This window comes from Rhipicephalus sanguineus, chromosome 1 (assembly GCF_013339695.2).
Source record: "Rhipicephalus sanguineus isolate Rsan-2018 chromosome 1, BIME_Rsan_1.4, whole genome shotgun sequence".
In the NCBI taxonomy this organism is placed as follows: Eukaryota; Metazoa; Arthropoda; class Arachnida; order Ixodida; family Ixodidae; genus Rhipicephalus; species Rhipicephalus sanguineus.
Genome location: NC_051176.1, coordinates 124,033,472 through 124,040,482, shown reverse-complemented (window position 1 = coordinate 124,040,482; position 7,011 = coordinate 124,033,472). Strand labels below are relative to the sequence as shown.

The 7,011-nt window shown below is 46.7% G+C and overlaps 1 pseudogene; it reads right to left on the bottom strand.

Annotated features, from left to right (window-relative positions):
• Positions 1 to 276: 276 nt before the first annotated feature.
• On the bottom strand, positions 277 to 778 carry LOC125757005 (uncharacterized; annotated as a pseudogene).
• Between the last annotated feature and the right edge of the window lie 6,233 nt (positions 779 to 7,011).

Here is a 7,011-nt window from a genome sequence, read left to right as displayed (position 1 = left end):
CTAGTGCCCGCTCGTCTGGCATGCCGCTCCGACATACACGCTGGAAATGTCCCCGTTTGCCGCATTTACTGCATGTTTTATCCCGCGCCTTGCATGTTTTGGAATCTGCGAGAAGCCGAGAAGACCCGCAACGAAAACGCGCTTTGTGCTGCGAAGACGGCATTCGTGCTTCTGTACGGGCTGGCATCTGATGTTTATCCACCTTTTGGATGCTCGCGGCTGATGACTGTAGCTCAAGTGAGTATTTCGTGGCTTCTTCAATGTTGTTCGAGATAGTCAGTGCACGTTCAAGCGTAAGCGAAGTTCCTTCCAGAAGTAGGCGTTCCCGAAGAACATGGTTGCTCGTTTTCGCTACAAGCTGGTCACGAATGAAGTCGTCAGTTTGCTCCCCAAAGTTGCAGGACAATGCCAACTCGCGCAGTGCCGTGACGAATGCTGCTGCGGTCTCCCCAGGCAGTTGGGTGCGCTGTCCGAACCAGTGCCGTTCCACGACGATGTTCGTTTTAGCAGTAAAGTAGGCGTCCAACGTAGCCACCGCTGCATCGTACTCGTCGCTCGGGCCGCTTTCTTCTTTTCCCGCTGTATGCGGTAATGCGTAGTACAATCGCTGGCCTTCCACCCCCAAGCAGTGCAACAGCAAAGCTTTACGGCGAGCAGATGAGTGGACGTCGCTCCCCGATGCCAGGAGATAATTCTTGAAAAGGCGGTGCCACTGCGTCCACGGAAGGGTAGGCTTCCCGGGCGTCGGCAGGAACTCGGGCGGTTCGTGCAGGCTCATTGCTTCAGCTTTCGGTCACTTCACCACTCGTCGCCAACTGTGGTATCCGCCGCCATGCTCTGCCGAACTACGTCGGAGAGCCGCAGGGTCGCGAAGTAACTACACCGACCCAGTACCTCAAAACTCTGTTTATTCTTAGTCCGTGATGGTTAATATACCCAGATGTTAGCTGACATGATAAGGCGCGTGCGCGTGCATCTGCGCATGCCTAGGGCTATCAGATGATAACGCACATGCTGAATACAACAGATATGAATGCGCACATAGAAGACATGGATGGAAATACTGACCCAACAGGCAGAATGCTGATGGATATGTGTGAAAGGCATGATTTAATCATTTGCAACAGTCCCGAGAAGTGCAAAGGGCAGATAACATGGGAGGTGGGAAGGCTGCAGTTGATGATAGATTACGCACTGATGTCACATAGGATGTAAGGGTGATGAACATAGATGAATATGGCTCCAGAAGCTTGGGTAGAAAGTAATCACCGAGGGTACTAAAACAGTGTGGACGTGCACAAATCTAACTGGACTGTTTGAGTTGGAGCTTGCTAAGGTACGAGTCAAGTCAACCGGGAAAAGGAGACACAAACCCAAGAGCTGGTGCGATGAGGAAGTTAAGAGAGCCATAGTAAGACGTCAGGAAGCCTCCAGAGAACACAGGCATGCTAAACAGAGGGGTGAACCGGAAGATGATGTCGAAAGAAAATGGGGTAACTTTTTGAGCTGCAGAAGGGAAGCTTCCAATCTGATCAATGAAAAGATTAGAAGAAAGGGGGCCCAATGGATGGCGGAAGTAAACAAAAAAGATAGAAAGGTGGCTGCAAAGTTTTGGAACCATCACAATTCTCTGAGTAATAAGACAAGCATGGAACAGAGGTTTATAACTGCAGTGTAAGGGGTTAGGCTAGAAGGGGATGAGGCAATGGAATTTATAAGAACAATGATGACAGAAAAATTTAAACAACAAGGAAGCGATGCATGCACCAGGAAGCAAGCCGCGACTGTGCGGCTTTTTTTCCCTCCTCCTCAGCCATGTATATATATATTTTTTTGTATGCATGTCTGGAATAAAGACTCAGACTCAGACTCAGACTCAGACCCTAACGGATGAGGATAGACCAATTAGCGCAGTGGCTCCACTGGGACAACGAGAGTGGGAAAGGGCAGAGAAGAGGGTTCCTAATAGCACATCAACAGGCCCTGATGGCATCCCAATTATGCTAATAAAGAAATTAGGTCCAAACTCTAAGCAAACATTAAGAGAAGCAGCGAGCAAAGCAATAGTGGATGGTGAAGCCCCCCATGGGTAGAAACTAAGCCGGATGAGCATGATCTATAAAGGAAACGGGGACAAAGCTGATATAAACAATTACCACCCTATAACAGTGACATCAGTAGTTTACAGGCTGGTAATGCAGATAGTAAAGGAAAGACTACAGACATGGGTGGAGAATGAGGGGGTGCTGGGGGAACTACAGAAAAAAGGGTTCCATAAACGAAGGAGGTTGGAGGATAATCTGTTCTCATTGACGCAGTGTATTGAAATAGTGGAAAAAGAACACAGGCCCCTGTGGCTGGCATTTCTAGATATCAAGGGAGCTTACGATAGTGTGATTCAAGAAGACTTGTGGGGAATACTGGACACACTAGATGTGGAAGATGGAATAACTAATCTTTTAAAGGACATCTATACAAGCAACAGGGTAGTTATAAAATGGGAAAAACAGGTATCCGATCCTATAGAGATACAACGCAGGCTTCGACAGGGGTGTCCCTTGTCACCTCTGTTATTTATGCTGTATCTACAAGGATTAGAAGCTAAATTAGAGGGGAGTAGACTCGGCTTCGGCCTCTCTTTTGCCAAGCAAGGAAAACACTTTGAACAGTCATTACCGGCATTGATGTATGTAGATGATATAGTATTAATGGCCGACAACAAGGAAGATCTGCAGGGATTGATAGACATCTGCGGTAATGAAGGAGATAGGTTAAATTTGAAGTTCATTAGGGAAAAATCGGCAATAATGATTCTTAATGATAATGAAGGCAGTGAGCATAAGATACAGGAAGTCACGCTGGAGATAGTGGATAAATACAAATATCTGGGCGTATGGATAAACAACGGGGCTGAGTACCTAAGGGAGCACGAAAGATACGTAATTACTAAGGGCAACAGGAATGCAGCTGTAATGAAAAATAGGGCACTGTGGAACTACAATAGGTATGACGTTGTGAGAGGGATTTGGAAAGGGGTAATGGTTCCAGGTTTGACGTTCGGCAATGCGGTCTTGTGCATGAGGTCAGAAGTTCAAGCAAGATTGGAAATTAAACAACGTGGCATAGGTAGGCTTGCTTTGGGAGCACACGGGAATACCCCAAATCAAGGGGTACAGGGTGACATGGGATGGACATCGTTCGCGGGCAGGAAAGCTAGCAGCAAGATAGAATTTGAGGAGCGATTGAGAAAAATGGGAGAGGAGCGTTGGGCTAGCAAAGTTTTCAGCTACTTGTACATGAAGAATGTTGATACTAAATGGAGGAAGCGAACTCGAAAATTGTCAAGCAAGTATTTAGACAACAGCAGAATACCAAGCCAAAAGGAAACATCGTTTAAGAAGAAGGTGAAGGAAACAGAGAGGGACATGTGGAAAATGGGGATGCTTACGAAATCATCACTGGAGACCTACCGAACTTTCAAGCAGGAAATTGCAAAAGAAAAGGTCTACGATAATTCTCGGGGTAGTTCTCTGCTGTTTGAGGCCAGGACGGGAGTATTGCGGACCAAGACGTACCGAGCCAAATACGAAGGCACAGACACGTTACGTAGTGCGTGTGGAGAGGAGGAGGAAATGGCTGAACATTTGATAATGTTCTGTAAAGGGCTTCACCCTACAGTCCAAGATAATGGCGCAGAATTTTTCAAAGCATTGGGGTTTAGGGACAATGAAGGCAAAATAGGCTTTAAACAAGTAGAAATAGCCAGGAGGAGGCTAACCAATTGGTGGCTACAATCAAGGCACGAGTGAAATGCAATCCCTCAATACATAGTGATAGTACTTAACTTTATGGCAAGGTGGCGTGAGTCGCCACCCGATCTAAAGGGCACAGCCGTATACATCCATCCATCCATCCGTGGACTTTCTCCGCAGTGGAAGCCGCGCCAAAGCGGGGAGCGTCTGCTACGCGCCTGATACTTTGGCCGCAATTAACCAAAATTGCGAGAATTTGGGCACTATTTAATACTGCGTCACTGCAACATAATACTGCAGCGACTAATCGCACAGATAACGCGTTTGTGCGTTGTGAAACGGGGCTTTTGTATGTTTCCTTTCAGCTGGTTTGTCACCGCAGTGGTCTGCACTTACGCGGAACGCGGCTGTTTGAGGAACACATTTTGCGCGCACTTCATCATGAGAGAAGGCGCTTAACTTACTTTCGTGTGGAATGACGAACGTAAACTTGCTGCAGAAGAGAATAAACTGGAGATAACAAGGAGAACGTAGGAGATATGCACGTAGCAAATGACCAGCTCAAGCTACCGCGCTTGCACCCTTCATATCCGTTCTTTTATTTCATGCGTTCAATTCCTTTTACAAGGCTGCCTCCCGCGCTCTTCTGTTTCAAGCCTTTTCATGCGAAGCTGAATGTGTCCATAGGCGTGGCCAGACCAGCTCATATAAGTAAAAAATTATTCGCGTAGCTCTCGTCTCGTTCACCATGGTATAAAAATTGGCATGGAGAGGTACGAATGTATGCCTGCCTAACATGACCGATAGGTCATGGCATCACTAACTTGACATACTTGCCATTTGCGTAACGACTGACAATAATGATATGGCGTGTGACGCGCAACCCACTTTCTTCAGCCAGAAATAATTCTGACGATTTGTCTCCATCAGGTAATAAAAACGTGGTGGTCACCAATATCGATGTCAACATGTAAGACTTACCCCTACATTTTGAAGAACTGACCGCATAGGTAAAATGTATGCGAAAAAATACAAAAACGCGGTCCCTTATGCAATTCCCCTGAGACGACTGGAAAACGAAATCCATCTTCTTTTCGTCAGTCGATGCATTGATCCTCCCCCGCCCCTCTCCGACAGCCTTATGCACATAAAGTGGTTTCGGACTGCCCACAGGATCGAAGGCATTGCAAGCTTTCTGCACCTCACCTGCTTTTACATTGCCTCCGTGATCGGCCCCCGATCACGGAGGCAATGCAAAGCGACCATATGGTGTTATGGCGTCATCATATGACGTCATCGCCACTATGACGATGACGTCATAGTGGTGTCACAAATTTTGTCGATCTGTGACGTTATGCTGATGTCACCACGTGATGATTTTATGCGTCACTCGTGTTGGCGACGCGGGACGCCGACAGTCAATTTTCGTGTTTGATGAGCCATCTAAGGCTTCTGTCTTTTAAAAAGACAAGACAAACCAAAGTAAATGAAATGATAACAGTATGCCTCACTTCATGTTACGAGCGATCGCCCGAAAACAAACGTGATTCTCAGCTCAGAGCAGCTGAATGCATGCCTCTGCTGGACAAAAGAGGCTTCCTTTTCCCGTCTGGTCATCTCTTTATATTTATTAAAGAGATGACCAGACACGCTGTTTAAGTATACTCCGGAGCTTCAGCACGAATACGTGGTGGACACTATATTGAGCTCATCAGGAAAAAGCGGGAAATTGCGGTCGGGTGCCCTGTTGACGCACACTCATGCCGCGAAAACAATTTTATGTAACGTCTCATCCGCATTTTTTTTTGTGAAGTCTCTGAACCGCGCGAACGCTAACCTCCGAGAACTGTGAAAACATCTGAAGTTGAGAATGAGTTATTTGAAACTGTTTTCATTTCGTATTGTGAAGGCTTGAGGCAATGCAGCCACCTCGCGCCAACATTTCATGCTGACGTTCAGCGATCCTCCCTGCGACGCATGAGTCGGTCGATATATATATATATATATACTTGCATGTTGCATTTCTTCAGGCTCGGTACATGAAACATCTCTGTATTTGAACAATTTTTTGAAGTGATTGAGATAGACTTTCATATTTGTAAATTTCTTACCGTATTTTAGTTCAGGCAGCTATTTAACTTGTACAGCAAGAATGGGAGTATTTGTAACTTTATTTCATGATATCTGGGTATTTGTAAACCATTTCCTATATCACGCCTCACACGCAAAAACTTGCGGAATAAGGTTAGTTTACCTGGCATTGCTTTTCTTTCAAATGTTTGTGCACGGTGAGCCTTGATGTACGCTCGCTATTTAGAAGCGAAATAAGCCAACAGCATTGTGGACGTATGGCAGTCTCTACTGTTTCTTTTGTTTCTCTCACGTCTTCCTGGTGTGTTCTGTCCATAGTAAAGTTCTAGGGGAGGCTAACAAATTGTCGAATAAAGGCAGTGGTTTGCTAACCACTGGCGACCATGAGTAAAAAGCTCGTAGTGTGAAGCGGTCACTGCGCGTATAAGTATTTCAGCTCACTGCGTGTGTAATTTACTTTTTCTTTTACTCTTAATTCTCGCATGCGTGAAGCTATTCCCGATTACCCGGGAGAAAAAAAAAAGCTTTTTCGTTATTTCCGTGTGCGTTTGTTTTGCACGTTTTTACGCATGCACCAACGTTCTCGAGCTCTATCACCAAACTATGCCACGCTGATGCTGCTTGACACACGATTTTTTGCATTCTGTTTGTTGCCCCAGCACTAACACAACACTTCAAGATGGATAAACTCCATTCCGCACCGCATTATAAAAATTAAGGAGGCTTCAAATGCCCTGTGTAGAAACTCAGCGCAAGAAACTACAGCGCGCAGCAGACGCCCCTCGCTTTCCGCGCACTTCCCGAGCGCGGAAAGTCCACGGGTCCGGCGCAGCAGCGGTGCGGCACGGGAGTTCACGGCAAAAGGCCCACGCAGGAGCCGGCGCTTTGGACACTCCCCCTATTCTAGGTCACTCTAGTCACGGACATAAGAACTGAGGAGGGGCCCTGACATCACTACTCTCGGTGAAGCCGGAAGTCGGCCATATTGACTGGGCAGATCCTCCTCTTTTGTTTACGTGCGAACAGTGCAGTAGAAGGCACGTTGCTCTCTCCGGCTCGATAACCACGTGGGCTGCGTGCTGTGGCGATCCGAAACCAACTGAACGGAATTCAACACGCAGGGCCAGCGCGATAGCACTGGCGAAATCATTTTGTGCGAGTATTCTGC